General features: G+C 39.0%; 1 long non-coding RNA gene across 4 annotated transcripts in view; it reads left to right on the top strand.

Moving 5' to 3' along the window:
• Nucleotides 1-798: 798 nt before the first annotated feature.
• The window catches only part of LOC149126935 (uncharacterized), a 251,511-nt gene continuing 235,086 nt past the window's right edge, over nucleotides 799-17,223 (top strand). The window contains exon 1 of one of the 4 annotated variants that reach the window (XR_016232305.1): nucleotides 799-899. This is a non-coding gene — a long non-coding RNA (uncharacterized LOC149126935). The remainder of the gene's footprint in view (nucleotides 900-17,223) is intronic. The other 3 variants (XR_016232306.1, XR_016232304.1, XR_016232307.1) reach the window with 3 other exon arrangements.

Below are 17,223 nucleotides of genomic sequence, written 5' to 3'. Positions count from 1 at the left end.
CAATCACAAATTTCTCTACTCTCTGCATAAGCTACCCATGGAAAGAGCAATTTCATGAAAGTTTAGTTTGACCATTAAAGATATATCTGAGGTGATGTGATGCTAGCATCATAATTTTGCCAAAAATGTCCATTAGATACATTCAAGAATATTGTGATTTAAGGGGTCATTAGGAAGAAAAGCCTATTACTCACAATCAGAGCATTAGGCACTTAACTCCTTTTTCTGAACTGCATTCTGAGAACTGGATGTCAGACTTCTTGAGACTATGCCACACTTGTAAAAATGGTAAGCAATCTGAGGCGACAAGTTGGGATCTAGTTCTGTTGCTATGCATTGTGTTCCTGGTACATTAAATTTTCTGGACATCTTTTGTTTTAATGAAAAAGGAATAATGCTTTTTTTCTTTGTTGCTTTACATTTGGCAATCATCTACACAAAGGATGTTACTTTTGGTTTGAAAAAAAAAAACTTGGTCTAATGGTACAATGTGTACCCAATTCTGTGGCAACCAAGCAATAAACAGACATATAACGTGTCAGTATAGACATATAACATGTCAGTATAGACATATAACTTGTAAGTATAGACTTTGCTGGAAACAAATGAGGGCAGAAATGCTTAGGGTAGTGCAACAGGACAGATTGGATACACAATTAGAAGAGCTTGTCCTTCCTGCATCCGTGGAGAAAGAACAACCTTAGCTTTTCCACCATGAACCTGACCTGGTATACGGCACCATTCTCTGGGGGATGAAAGCTGGTCCTAGAGAGGTAAAGGATGAGGGGCAGATGGTTCAAATGGTATAAAAGAGAAGAAATGACTGCAGCTGTGTTTGGCTGTTGCTTAGAGATCATGGCAGCGTTGAAGTTCAGTGTAACAAGGACCTCCACTATTAGGTAAGAATTGGAAAGGAGAAGCTGACTTTTGAGGTATTTTTTAAAGTACTAGATCCTGAAAGTGGCTCTGGGGAATGTCTGTAGCTCGACAGGAGCACATAAACAGTAATGATTTTGGATTCTAAAAGTAGCAGAAGCAGGACCATTCTCTAGTGCAGATACTGTTTATAAATATCTGAGAAACTGGGCAGTGACCAGGTAATAGAGGACAAATTTTCATTTCTCTATGTTTAGTGTGAACAAGTTGCACAATGATATGAAAATGAGTTTGTAAAACTCTAAGCTGTAGGGATATATTGTGTTTAAAGGCCTAATGCTGCTTGATATGAGGTGGAAGAATTGAGAGTTACCATCATATTTCAGGATCTTTTTGAAGTGACTATTTTAAAAGCACACTTCCTTACAAATGTGAATTGAACTGTTCAGTTGAAACCATAAATTCCCATGTGAGAACTGTGGAGTTGCTCTTACATGTGTAGGTTTATTTGTTCTGGTATGGAAATTAGTTTTGATAAAAGTGACTAATTGATATAGAATAGCATACTCTTAAGGGTTATATTCTTCCGATAGTTTTCTTTTCTTTCTCTCTCTCTCTCTCTCTCTCTCTCTCTTTCTTTCTTTCTTTCTTTTGACAGGCAGAGTGGATAGTGAGAGAGACAGAGAGAAAGGTCTTCATTTTGCCATTGGTTCACCCTCCAATGGCCACCGTGGCTGGCGCGCTGTGGCCGGCGCACCGCACTGATCCGATGGCAGGAGCCAGGTGCCTCTCCTGGTCTCCCATGGGGTGCAGGGCCCAAGCACCTGGGTCATCCTCCTCTGCACTCCTGGGCCACAGCAGAGAGCTGGCCTGGAAGAGGGGCAACTGGGAAAGAATCTGGCTCCCGGACCGGGACTAGAACCCGGTGTGCCGGTGCCGCAAGGTGGAGGATTAGCCTATTGAGCCGCGGCACCGGCCCTGATAGTTTTCTTTTGAATTACAAGGTTGCAGTAGCTTTCCAAGCTTTTAAAAAGCAAAAGTTTAGAAATTGCTTATACAATCATTATATAGTCTGTTGTCACACCCCGTCTCCCCAGTACATTCTTGCTAACACACATTTCTTTTTCTTTGCTGACACCCATATGACTGTGACTAGTGGGAGAATGTGGTGGACACACAAACTTTGTAGACATAGAAGTTTAATGAATTATTATTGACATTATTTTATATGAGATGGACTAATTGAAAGTTAAATTCATTGACCTGTACTGGCCAAGGCTGAATATGGAAAAGGATTTTATACTGTTTCAGAAACTTCTGTTTTCTCTAAGAATAAATCTCCATAACTAAAAATACACAGTTATACCCACTTTGTTGCGGACCAGAAAATGTTCTTTGCCTGCTAAATTGAAGGCATAACATGAGAATCTAATAATTGCTAAATTAGAAATATGTAATGAGGGTCAATTGTTTTCTTCTTGGTGCCCTTAACTTGCACTCACAAGTAGAAGGTACTTAACATATATTGTAAATATTGTTGAAAGAATTTCTCAGTTTGGGGATGTATTACTGGATGTGAATGTGGGGAAATCACTCATAGCTCTATTAGATTATTACATGATTTAAAAAATAACTCGTGGGATACATATAGCTCTCAGGATGCTAATTTGGGTATGAATTTGGAATGCCTAGTGATGTCACACTGATTATGTTCAGCTGAACACCATTGATTGGGAACTGATTTCACTGATTTTATGAACCTGAAAGTAGCATTAATGGTGGTTTCAGTGGTGACATGCTGGGAACATGAAACTACCCAGTATTTGTTTCTTCAATTCCTAGTTCTCAGTTGTAATTTACCTGCAGAATAATGTTAGGTAATGCATCAGCCTCAAGGAATTTTCCATATTAAATTGTTTGGTCTCAAGAAGCTTTATAGGTCAAATTATTTGGGTGAGAAGTGTAAAAGCATATATATTCTGGAAGTGCAACATCCTTGGCTTTTCAGTTGCAAATTATGTACTACATGAAATCTGAAGAATGAACTTCTACCTGGAGATTGTGGAGAAAAGACTTTTGTCTACATCTTATTCACTCAGAAACTGCCAAAGAAACAAATCCAATCAAAAGCTGCATGCATGTTAGAGGAGGTAGGAAACTGGAAAATGGGTGAGGTTTCTATTCAGTTTTAATGATTAAGGAAATGGTTGAATTCTCATATCCTGGATTTGTCATAAACTTGCCAAATTATGGAATGTGGACTGAAATAAGAGAGATCATCTTTAGTGCTGACCTATATCCTCTGATCTTTAGCAGGAAATTGTAGAAGTAAATGTTACAGTCTTGAAAGGGCTATCCAACTATGATTTGATTAAAGTGATATGAGCCAGAGAGATGATGAGTAACCAGAGAATAAAATAAAGATCTAAAGTTCAAGGGGGAATCATGATGGCAAATAGTTTCTCATATCTGAGACCTAGTACCTACCTAGGGGAAAATGCTGGGGGAGCAGAAAAGCGAAAGTGGCATATTTCCAGGCCCAGAGAGCATGTGGATGTAGGGATATTGACTTCTTAAAAGAGAACAGAGAACTTCTCAGGAATTTTTTTTTTTTTTGTAAAAGAGTGATTAGTGTAATACTCTAATTTAAATTCTGTAATAGTCTAATCTAAATTCTGAGTGCTTCATCTAACTAATACTCTCTGTCAACCCCCTCCAACCCAACAATATTCTTAAACAAAAAATGTTATGGGGCTGGCATTGTGGCATAGTGGGTAGAGCTGCCACCTGTGATGCTGGCATTCTATATGGGCACCTCTTTGTGTCCTGGCTGCTCCACTTCTGATCCAGCTCCCTGCTAATGGCCTGGGAAAAGCAGAGGAAGATGACCCATGTGTTTAGGCCCCTGCCACCCATGTGGGAGACTAAGAAGCTCCTGGTTCAGCCCTGGCCATTGTGGCCATCTGGGGAGTGAACTAGCAGATAAAGCATCCCTCTCTGTTTTTCACTTTATATCTCTGTATTGATGAGTTCCAAATAAATAAATAGAATCCTAATAAAGTTAGATATATTTAAAGATAATCTATTGAGAAGATATGGACCAATTTAAGAGGCATTTTTACAGAGTGGATACATGATATACATGATAAAAAGAAAAACTCAAGGAAAATCAGATTAATTAAGGAAAATAGTTTTTTATATTTTAAGTAATTAAAAAATAAGAGCTCTTGGAAAGTTTAAAAAAGGGATATAGTATTTCTTTTTTTTTTTTTGACAGGCAGAGTGGACAGTGAGAGAGAGAGAGAGAGAGAGAAAGGTCTTCCTTTGCCGTTGGTTCACCCTCCAATGGCCGCCGCGGCCAGCGCGCTGTGGCCGGCGCACCACGCTGATCCGATGGCAGGAGCCAGGTACTTCTCTTGGTCTCCCATGGGGTGCAGGGCCCAAGCACTTGGGCCATCCTCCACTGCACTCCCTGGCCACAGCAGAGAGCTGGCCTGGAAGAGGGGCAACCGGGACAGAATCCAGCGCCCTGACCGGGACTAGAACCCAGTGTGCCAGTGCCGCAAGGCGGAGGATTAGCCTAGTGAGCCGCGGCGCTGGCCTGGGATATAGCATTTCAAGGAAGAAATTGTAAAAGATAGATGGACACAAAAAACAAACTGATAGAACTTGAGGTAAATGGAAGAGAAAAATAAACTGAAGAGATGAAATTATTGCCTCTTGTTTTGATGTAGGAGATAAAAGGCTGATAGTCCTCTCATAACAGGAAATCCAAGATGTTTTGTGTGGGTACACACACACACACACACACACGGTTTCTCCTTTAAAAACATGTAAAAGCTGTGGATGCAAAGAAAGCAAAAGGGTTCTAAAGAAGTCTAAATATGTCAGAGGGATGAGCTCTTTCTGTGTTCCCACGTAACTGGAGAATGCTTCTACACCGTGAACCAGTTGCCGTAATTGGGGGCTGAGTAGGCAGAGGCTTATGGGTTGGAAAGAAACCAGTTAGGTTTTTGATGAACTATAGGTATAACATGCCATTCTTGAAAATAGAAGAGCCCAAAGCACAAAACAGTCTTCTCTGGCCAGTATTTCTTTCACATGGGAATTTTTTGGAGTAAGTACAGACTTGGAAAAAGTCTGAAGAAGAGAAACATATTTACAATCTTGAAATATCACAGTTTTGAGATCTCACTGACTTTCTCATGTTCTTGCAAACCTCACTGTTACTGATTGCTGTGGCCTAATGTTTTAAATTATTGTTTGTTGGTCTTTCTTTTTCCAGATGCTAGTCTAGCATTCTCCCAGTCCTAAGATACACAAAAGCATGGACACATATTCCTGAAGCAAAAGAAAAGCTCCATGATGACATATTATTGGTTTCAGTCCGGAGTTAGTTTGCCTGGGCCATGATTACATCTTGAATCCCTCTGTCAGAACCTTACGGTTTAAGTTATCTGCAGTATAAGTAGACTTCTATTTTTTTTCAAGATTTATTTTATTTATTTGAAAGACAGATACAGAGAGAGGTAGAGGCAGAGAGAGAGGTCTTCCCTCCACTGGTTCACTCCCTAGATGGTCACAATGGCTGGAGCTGCGCCGATCAAAGCCAGGAGCCAGGAGCTTCTTCTGGGTCTCCCCGTGGGGGAGGGTGCAGGGGCCCAAGGACTTGGACCATCTTCCACTGCTTTCCCACGCGATAGCACAGAGCTGGATTGGAAGAAGAGCAGCTGGGACTAGAACCAGCGCCCATATGGGATGCCAGTGCTTCAGGCTGGGGCTTTAACCCGCTGACCACAGCGTTGGCCCAACAGACCACTATTTTCTTTCTGTGTAGACTCCAATTTTTTATGCTGCTACAGGGCTGATACTTTTATTTGAAGATATGTGAATTAGGATAGGTTGGTTCCATCTGTGGATGGACTCAGTTCAGTATGTCATTAAGAACTTTAAAGATGAGTCATGCAAGGCCTTCTCCCCTTGAGGATAGGGCACTACCAAGCTTCAATACTGATAGTTTTTCATACTCAGAGACCATGATGTTTCAAAGCTTTAAGACTGTAAGACAGACTCAAGGGGGCGGAGCCAAGATGGCGGAATAGTGAGGGCGCGCACCGATAGTCCGGGAAAATTTAGTTTAATAAAAGGGGAGTTACGGTAGCCGCAGAAAAAAGAACCAGGAAAAAATTGCACGGGAATCATGAATCGGAGGACCTACTGGGAGAACAAGGTCGCCCACCGCGCGGAAGCCAAGTCGCGGGACGGAGCCGCAGAAGCCCCAGTGCTCCAAGGGGAGTGCATGCCACACAGACAACAGCGGGGAGACTTGGGACGCTCAGGGCTCCGAGTCCACACATCGGCGCTGGAAGGGGAGGTGAGCTCAATAACCCGAGACATTGGTGGGGAAACGGGGGTCAGAATCTAGAGGGGGGCCGGAAAGTGCAGCAAACTCACTACCGGAAAGAAGGAAAAAAAAAAGCTTCGGGGTTTCTCTTCCCCCTAACCTTGCAAAGGTTACAAGGCTGCAAGGCTAGAATTCCCAAGAGACAAAGAGCAGGCCTGCGCTCTGGATTTACATATCAATGGGGGAGAGCTAAGGAACTGAGTCACTACAATTCAGTAGCCTAGGCAACCCAGTGGGAGTCCAGAGGAGCCAAAGACTGGAAGCTAAATACCATCAATTCTGCACAGCCGTGCCCTGCGATGTTACTTACCCCCTGAATAAATAAAATAAATAAATAAATAAAAAGAGAGATTTACCACGCATAACCTGAGGGTGTCACCTTTGCACACCCTTAACCTGGAAGAACCAGGCAGAGCTCTCAGGCCGCACCCATCTCAAGCCTCCAAGGCTCCTCCAACAGCAGGCAGTCCACTTAACACGGACACAGTATAAATAAAAAAAAAAAAAGAAAAAAGAAAAAAAAACGCACAGTGACGCAAGAAGAATTAACTATGCCGAGTAACAAACACAGAAATAGAGGGAGCAAGATCAACGATGACACTATGATGCCTCCAAATAAGCAAAACACCCCAAGCCAAGAGTATGAAGATGATGAGATAGAAGAAATGCAAGATACGGATTTCAAAAAATTTATGATAAGAACATTTAGAAGTTTTCAAAAGCAAATCCTTGAACTACAGAAATCCTTAATGGACAAGATTGAAAATCTCTCTCGTGAAAACGAAATTTTAAGGAAGAGTCAAAATGAAACTCAGAAACTAGTAGAACAGGAAAGTGTTATAGTGAAGAGAAATCAAAATGAAATGAAGAGCTCAATAGATCAAATGACAAACACATTAGAAAGCCTTAAAAACAGAATGGGTGAAGCAGAAGAGAGAATATCGGACTTAGAAGATAGAGCACAGGAAAACATACAGTCAAACCAAAGAAAAGAAGAGGAAATTAGAAACCTAAAAAATATTGTTGGGAATCTACAGGATACTATCAAAAAAACCAACATTCGAGTTCTAGGAGTTCCTGAAGGCATGGAGAGAGAGAAAGGATTGGAAGGCCTTTTTAGTGAGATACTAGCAGAGAACTTTCCAGGTTTGGAGAAGGACAGAGATATCCTAGTACAGGAAGCTCATAGAACCCCCAATAAACATGACCAAAAGAGATCCTCACCACGACACGTGGTAATTAAACTTACCACAGTGAAACATAAAGAAAAGATCCTAAAATGTGCAAGAGAGAAACGTCAGATTACTCTCAGAGGATCTCCAATCAGACTCACAGCTGACTTCTCATCAGAAACCCTACAAGCTAGGAGGGAATGGCGAGACATAGCACAGGTGCTAAGAGAGAAAAATTGCCAGCCCAGAATATTATATCCTGCTAAGCTCTCATTTATGAATGAAGGTGAAATAAAGACCTTTCATAGCAAACAGAAATTGAAAGACTTTGTGGCCACTCGTCCGGCCCTGCAAAAGATACTTAAAGATGTGCTACACTCAGAAACACAGAAACACGGCCATCAATATGAAAGAAGGGAAAGGAAGAACACCTACCAGTAAAAGAGCATGGGAAGCTCAAAGCATATACTAGAAAATATTTCCGGGAAAATGGCAGGGCAAAGTCACTACGTATCAATAGTCACATTGAACATTAATGGTCTGAATTCTTCAGTTAAAAGACACCGTTTAGCTGACTGGCTCACAGAACACAACCCAACTATTTGTTGCCTACAAGAAACACATCTCTCTAACAAAGAGGCATGCAGACTGAAAGTGAAAGGTTGGAAAAAGATATTCCATGCCAACAGAAACCAAAAAAAAGCAGGTGTAGCCATATTAATATCAGACAAAATAAACTTTAATACAAAAACTGTTAAGAGAGACAAAGAGGGACACTATATAATGATTAAGGGTTCAATTCAACAGGAAGATGTAACTATTATAAATGTATATGCACCTAATTACAGGGCACCGGTCTATTTAAAAGATATGTTAAGGGACTTAAAGGGAGATTTAGATTCCAATACAATAGTACTGGGGGACTTCAATACTCCACTCTCAGAAATAGACAGATCATCCGGACAGAAGATCAACAAGGAAACAGCAGATTTAAATGACACTATAGCCCAAATGGATCTAACAGATATATACAGAACTTTCAACCCTACATCTACAGACTTCACATTCTTCTCAGCAGCGCATGGAACCTTCTCTAGGATTGACCACATACTAGGCCATAAAGCAAGTCTCAGCAAATTTAAAAGAATTAGAATCATACCATGCAGCTTCTCAGACCACAGCGGGATGAAGCTGGAAATTAGCAACTCAGGAAACCCCAGAAAGTATGCAAACACATGGAGACTGAACAACATGCTCCTGAATGAACACTGGGTCATTCAAGAAATCAAAAGAGAAATCAAAAACTTTCTGGAAGTAAATGAAGACAACAACACAACATATCAAAACTTATGGGATACAGCAAAAGCAGTATTGAGAGGCAAATTTATAGCAATAGGTGCCTATACCAAGAAATTGGAAAGGTACCAAATAAATGAGCTTTCAGCGCACCTCAAGGACCTAGAAAAACTGCAGCAAACCAAACCCAAATCTAGTAGGAGAAGAGAAATAATTAAAACCAGAGAAGAAATTAATAGGATTGAATCCAAAAAAACATTACAAAAAATCAGCCAAGCGAGAAGCTGGTTTTTTGAAAAAATAAACAAAATTGACACCCCATTGGCCCAACTAACTAAAAAAAGAAGAGAAAAGACCCAAATCAATAAAATCAGAGATGAAAAAGGAAACGTAACAACAGACACCACAGAAATAAAAAGAATCATCAGAAATTACTACAAGGACCTGTATGCCAGCAAACAGGAAAACCTATCAGAAATGGATAGATTCCTGGACACATGCAACCTACCTAAATTGAACCATGAAGACATCGAAAACCTAAATAGACCCATAACTGAAACAGAAATTGAAACAGTAATAAAGGCCCTCCCAACAAAGAAAAGCCCAGGACCAGATGGATTCACTGCTGAATTCTACCAGACATTTAAAGAAGGACTAATCCCATTTCTTCTCAAACTATCCAGAACAATCGAAAAAGAGGGAATCCTCCCAAATTCTTTCTATGAAGCCAGCATCACCTTAATCCCTAAGCCAGAGAAAGATGCAGCACTGAAAGAAAATTACAGACCAATATCCCTGATGAACATAGACGCAAAAATCCTCAATAAAATTCTGGCCAATAGAATACAACAACACATCAGGAAAATCATCCACCCAGACCAAGTGGGATTCATCCCTGGTATGCAGGGATGGTTCAACATTCGCAAATCAATCAATGTGATTCACCACATTAACAGACTGCAGAAGAAAAACCATATGATTATCTCAATTGATGCAGAGAAAGCATTTGATAAAATTCAACACCCTTTCATGATGAAAACTCTAAGCAAATTGGGTATAGAAGGAACATTCCTCAATATAATCAAAGCAATTTATAAAAAACCCACAGCCAGCATCCTATTGAATGGGGAAAAGTTGGAAGCATTTCCACTGAAATCTGGCACCAGGCAGGGATGCCCACTCTCACCACTGCTATTTAACATAGTTCTGGAAGTTTTAGCCAGAGCCATCAGACAAGAAAAAGAAATCAAAGGAATACAAATCAAGAAGGAAGAAGTCAAACTATCCCTCTTTGCAGACGATATGATTCTGTACTTAGAGGATCCAAAGAACTCTACTAAGAGACTATTGGAACTCATAGAGGAGTTTGGCAAAGTGGCAGGATATAAAATCAATGCACAAAAATCAACAGCCTTTGTATACACAAGCAATGCCATGACTGAGAAAGAGTTGCTAAGGTCAATCCCATTCACAATAGCTACAAAAACAATCAAATACCTTGGAATAAACTTAACCAAGGACGTTAAAGATCTCTACGATGAAAATTACAAAACCTTAAAGAAAGAAATAGAAGAGGATACCAAAAAATGGAAAAATCTTCCATGCTCATGGATTGGAAGAATCAACATCATCAAAATGTCCATTCTCCCAAAAGCAATTTATAGATTCAATGCAATCCCAATCAAGATACCAAAGACATTCTTCGCAGATCTAGAAAAAATGATGCTGAAATTCATATGGAGGCACAAGAGACCTCGAATAGCTAAAGCAATCTTGTACAACAAAAACAAAGCCGGAGGCATCACAATACCAGACTTCAGGACATACTACAGGGCAGTTGTAATCAAAACAGCATGGTACTGGTACAGAAACAGATGGATAGACCAATGGAACAGAATTGAAACACCAGAAATCAACCCAAACATCTACAGCCAACTTATATTTGATCAAGGATCTAAAACTAATTCCTGGAGCAAAGACAGTCTATTCAATAAATGGTGCTGGGAAAACTGGATTTCCACGTGCAGAATCATGAAGCAAGACCCCTACCTTACACCTTACACAAAAATCCACTCAACGTGGATTAAAGACCTAAATCTTCGTCCTGACACCATTAAGTTATTAGAGAACATTGGAGAAACCCTTCAAGATATTGGCACAGGCAAAGAATTTCTGGAAAAGACCCGGGAGGCACAGACAGTCAAAGCCAAAATCAACTATTGGGATTGCATCAAATTGAGAAGTTTCTGTACTGCAAAAGAAACAGTCAGGAGAGTGAAGAGACAACCGACAGAATGGGAAAAAATATTTGCAAACTATGCAACAGATAAAGGGTTAATAACCAGAATCTACAAAGAGATCAAGAAACTCCACAAAAACAAAACCAACAACCCACTTAAGAGATGGGCCAAGGACTTCAATAGACATTTTTCAAAAGAGGAAATCCAAATGGCCAACAGGCACATGAAAAAATGTTCAAGGTCACTAGCAATCAGGGAAATGCAAATCAAAACCACAATGAGGTTTCACCTCACCCCGGTTAGAATGGCTCACATACAGAAATCTACCAACAACAGATGCTGGCGAGGATGTGGGGAAAAAGGGACACTAACCCACTGTTGGTGGGAATGCAAACTGGTCAAGCCACTATGGAAATCAGTCTGGAGATTCCTCAGAAACCTGAATATAACCCTACCGTTCGACCCAGCCATCCCACTCCTTGGAATTTACCCAAAGGAGTTTAAATTGATAAACAAAAAAGCGGTCTGCACCCTAATGTTTATTGCAGCACAATTCACAATAGCCAAGACCTGGAACCAACCTAAATGCCCATCAACAGTAGACTGGATAAAGAAATTATGGGATATGTATTCTTTAGAGTACTATACCGCAGTAAGAAACAACGAAATCCAGTCATTTGCAACAAAATGGAGGAATCTGGAACACATCATGCTGAGTGAAGTAAGCCAGTCCCAAAGGGACAAATACCATATGTTCTCCCTGATCGGTGACAACTGAGTCAACACCAAAAAGGAAACCTCCTGAAGTGAAATGGACACTATGAGAAATGGTGACTTGATCAGCATAGCTCTGACTGCTAATGGACAACTTAATACATTATCCCTCATAGTATTTTTTTTTTGTCTGTTCTACTTAATATGACTGGTTTAATTCTGTAATTATCACACAGTTATTCTTAAGTGTTGAAAATTAACTGAAATGTGATCCCTGTTAAACATAAGAGTGGGAATAAGAGAGGGAAGAGATGTATAATTTGGGACATGCTCGGGCTGACTTGCCCCAATTGGTAGAGTTGGAAACATACCAGGGGATTCCAATTCAATCCCATCAAGGTGGCATGTGCCAATGCCATCTCACTACTCCAAGTGATCAATTTCAGTTCACAATTGATCATAATGAAAGGACTAAGAGTCAAAGGGAGCACATAAACAAGTCTAGTATCTGCTGACACCAACCGATAGAATAAATAAAGGGGAGAGTGATCCAACATGGGAAGTGAGATACTCAGCAGACTCATAGAATGGCGGATGTCCTAAATAGCACTCTGGCCTCAGAATCAGCCCTAAAGGCACTCGGATCTGGCTGAAAAGCCCATGAGAGTATTTCAGGCATGGAAAGCCAAGACACTCTGGCAAAAAGATCTCTGTGAGTGAGATCCCAGTGGAAAGAACAGGTCTTCAAAGAGGGAGGTGCCTTTCTCTGAAGGGAGGAGAGAACCTCCACTTTGACTATGACCGTGTCTAAACAAGATAAGAGTCGGAGAACTCAAGGGGCTTCCATAGCCTTGGAAACTCATAACTGGTGCATAGGGAGATTACTGATGCCATAAACAGGAGTGTCAATTGGTAAAGTCAACAACAGGAGTCACTGTGCACTTACTCCTCATGTAGGATCTCGGTCCTTAACGTGCTGTACACTGAGGCTTAATGCTATAACGAGTACTCAAACAGTATATTTCACTTTGTGTTTCTATGGGGGTGCAAACGACTGAAATCTTTACTTAATGTACACTAAACTGATCTTCTGTAAAAAAAAAAAAAAAAAAAGAAAGAAATTTTCAATTCCCAACTTGACTCTCACTGGGATTAAACATGACAATAGGTCTGATCTGATTTCATCATCATTTAAAAAAAATCATCTATTATTTTTCACTTTATGTTTCTGTGTGGGAGCAAACTGTTGAAATACTTACTTAAGGTATACTAAGCTGATCTTCTGTATATTAAGATAATCGAAAATGAATCTTGATGTGAATGGAAGGGGAGAGGGAGTGGGAAAGGGGAGGGTTGTTGGTGGGAGGGACGGTATGGGGGGGGAAGCCATTGTAACCCATGAGTCGTACTTTGGAAATTTATATTCATTAAATAAAAGATAAAAAAAAAAAGACTGTAAGACAGTATGATTTCAATATTTTAAATAGCAGAACACTATATATACATATATGTAATCCATATATTGGACTTAGCAGGTAGATGTTAAAATAACTCATATAAATATATTAAAGAATTCATAAAGTAATGAGATAGAAAATTTCAGGTGACTATTGAACATCTAAATAGTACCATCTAATTTATAAGTGAAAATAAAATGCACTCAGAATAAAAAATGATGAGTTTACATTAACTTGGAGACTGCAGAAAAAATTACTGGTAGAATTAACAGGTTAAAAGACACTATATATTCACTGGAACCAGTTTGGTATTCTTTGTACAGATGACAGCCTGGATCCAGGGGACACAATCAGGCAGAAGAGGAATAGTTCTGAAGGACGTGAGGAAGCACCTGCTTTGCTTTTTTCCCTGCTTACAAAAATGAAATAATACACAAAATTGCAAATGTATTGTTGGAAGGAGACAAAACAGAGGGCTGGACAGATTCTCCTTTTGTAGATTTTATTTATTTATTTTATTCCTATAGCAGAAATTGAATAGAAATACAGAATTAGTTATTGATGCAAGTAGACAGTCACAGCAGCAATGAGAGTTGATAAAATGTGACATGAATTGAATGAACAAAATTTTAAAATTTTTGCCCTCATATTCCTCTATTCTCTGTTGATTAAAGATACTGATGAATATTCAAGTGGATGCTCTCTATAAATAAATAAATTGCTAAAATATTTGAGTAGAAAAAAATGGAAGATGTTAAGAGGTAAATAAAGGATGTAGTTTATAAATGTAAGATGAGTTTGCTAATTGGATTCTTCTAAAGAAATAATAGTAAGTCTTAATTACTAGGTGGAAATCATTTGTCATCTAATAGCAGTCCTTATATGGTATGTTTTTCTTGAGGATTAAATGAGTTAATAAATGGTAGCTGCCATATAATAAATTATATCTAACATTATAAGCATCATTAATTTCGTAATTATCAAAATCATCTCTTAAAAGTGAAATGGCTTTGGCAGTTCTTTTATGTTCAAAATCTCTTCTAAACTGTAAGATTCTTTTTTTTTAAAGATTTTATTTATTTATTTGAGAGGTAGAGTTACAGAGAGAGAGAGAGAGAAAGAGAGAGAGAGAAAGGTCTGCCCTCCATTGGTTTACTCCCCAAGTGGCTGCAATGGCGGGAGCCACGCCGATCCAAACCCAGGAGCCAGGTGCTTCTCCCATGTGGGCGTAGGGGTGCAAGCACTTGGGCCATCTTCTACTGCTTTCCCAGGCCACAGCAGAGAGCCAGATGGGATGGGAAGAGGAGCAGCCGGGACTAGAACCAGCGACCATATGGGATGCCAGTGCTGCAGGCAGAGGACTAACCTACTGCGCCACAGCGTTGGTCCCAAACTGTAAGATTCTTTAGAGTTGATTTTCTACCTGATTTATGTCTCTATCTCTAGACTCTAACACACTGGCTTATGTTCAGTAAACAAAAAGTTATGTATCTAACATATATATATATATATACACATGTATATAAGCTTTATATATAATATATATATAAGCTTTATATATATGAAAGCTTATATATATCTCTAAATAAACCACTTTATTAATTGACTTGGAATATAGAAAATGATCTTAAACTGTTTTTGTCATAATCTCTGATATTAGACCAATATTCCTACCAGTATGTTGTCACTTTGCTACTCCACAAAAATATGTATCTGTATTTAATCCCTGCAAATGTTAAGACAAATTCATGCATAGATTAGCAGACATAAAAAGAGATAGCAAGAGATTTGCTTTAAGTTATTGAAAATAAATATGATAAAATAAACCTGGGGAAAATTTTTGTGACACTGTAGGTCATTTTAAAACAAATAATTCAAAGGCATTCGCTTGACTTGCAGGAAATGAGGACTAAATGGGAAGAGCCATTTACTATTATCTGAATACCTACTGTGGGCCAGGTGTTCTTTCTGTTCTCATATTTCATCCTCACAACTATTCCAGTGGGGTTAAGTATGAAAGTACATAAAAAAGTTTTGGAAAAATGGAATCAAAAGATAAGCTATTTTAGTGCAGAAAATTTGAAATGCATGCCTGCTTTTTTCATAATACACATTTCCCAGGAACTTTTTGAAGTGCTCTCATGCTGTCCATTATACAAGTAATTTGAAAGTTAGACTTTGAGTTGGCTGTACAGGATTACTCATGTGGTCATGGCAAAAACAGAACTCAAACACAGTTTGCTAGAAACCAAAACTCCTATCAGTCCTGTGTCAAATCACTTCCAAGTATGAACAATGAGAAGAGCAGCAAATCCAAGGGAATCTTAGAAACCGTAGTAGTATCTTGTGTTGTCTTATTCCCAGTGGTGCATGATAAAGGCAACTAAGTAAAAAATGCTGCTTCAGCTGGAACATTTGAAGTTCTGAGGGTAATGTGAGCACTCAAATGTTTCAACAGAGAAAAGCGGAGAGGACAGGAGTGTAAAATCAGCTCCAAAGAGTCTGAACAACAAGTTTTCCTTTTTGTACTGTTCTCCCAGATGTATTCACTAGTCAGAACATAGAACTGATGAGTAATTTATGAAAAGCACTCAGCACTTTTATTCTTGTCATATTTTTTTTCTGTTAGCTTAGTACTAGCTTGTTTGTTTGTTATTTTAGCAGGGCCATTTACTTTTATTACCTATTGACTGTGTTTAACATCTTTCCCCTTAAATGAAGGCTGTATTAGATCCTCTGGCTCCAGAAACAGCAAGATACCCTTCACCCCTCTGGAAGTATATCTGAAGGGTATGATGACAGTAGCAATTTCAGCCATCTAGATAACAGCTCCAAATGGAACTCTAATTATTGGCATATGGGGGCCCAAAATACTTACACACCATTATAATCCAAACAAAATAAAATTGCATTTGTCAGCATTAAAAAAAGACACTAGACACTCAACATAAATCAGAGAGAAATAAAAAGCCCTGACAGGGCTGGCACTGTGGCATAGCATGTTAAAGCCCAGGCCTGTGGTGCTGGCATCCCATATGGGCGCTGCTTTGTGTCCCTGCTGTTCCTCTTCCATTCCAGCTCTCTGCTAATGAGCCTGGGAAAGCAACGGAGGATGGCCCCAGTGCTTGGGCTCCTGCACCCTTATGGGAGACCTGGAGGAGGCTCCTGGCTACAGATCAGCTCAGCTCTGGTCATTGCAGCCATTTGGGAAGTGAACCAGCAGATGGAAGACATCTCTCTCTGCCTCTGCCTCTGCCTCTCTGTAACTCTACCTTTCAAATAAATAAATACATCTTAAAAAAAAAAAAACCTGACAAAAGGAAGGGCATCTCAGTGACCTGTGGGATAATTACAAGTAGTCTAATGTTCTAATAGAAAAAAAGGACAGAACAATATTTAAAAAAATAGTGGCCACATGTTTAAAAAATTTTCAGAAAGATATAAATGAATACATCTAAGAGGGGTGACAAACCCAAAAGGATAATTACAATGACAACTTTAGGCATTTCATTGTCAAATTGTTGAACACTAAAATTTAGAGAAAAATATAAGGTCCCAGAAAAATTAGGCACATTCCATTTAGGTTAACAATAATAAAGATGATAGCTGTCTTTTCATATGAAACAATGATGGCCAGAGGACACTGGAAAAACTTCTTCAAAGTGTTGAATGAAAAATCACTTAGCGTTAACCTAGAATTGTATATACAGCAAAAATATTCTTTTAAAATGAAGGAAAATAGTGATTTCTGGATAAAATAAACACAAGGAAATGTGTTTCTAGTAGACTTATCCTAAAAGAAATGCTGAAGAAATTTCTTGAGGTTGAGGAGAAATGGTACCAGATAACAATCTTGACACAAAGGAGAGATTATGTTGTATGTTATGAAATTAGTCAACATGTAGAGAATGTAAATGATCACTTTCCTTTCTTTTTAAAAAAATTGATTATTTAGATCCATGATAAAAATAAGTTAATATAGGATAAATATTAAAGTAAAATATATTTTCACAATAGGAATGAGAAGGAAGTAAATGGAATTGTGAATAATATTCATTAAATGT

Source organism: Oryctolagus cuniculus, chromosome 4 (assembly GCF_051225735.1).
Source record: "Oryctolagus cuniculus isolate XC-2025 breed Fujian yellow rabbit chromosome 4, ASM5122573v1, whole genome shotgun sequence".
Lineage (NCBI taxonomy): Eukaryota > Metazoa > Chordata > Mammalia > Lagomorpha > Leporidae > Oryctolagus > Oryctolagus cuniculus.
This window is presented reverse-complemented; position numbering and strand designations above follow the sequence as displayed.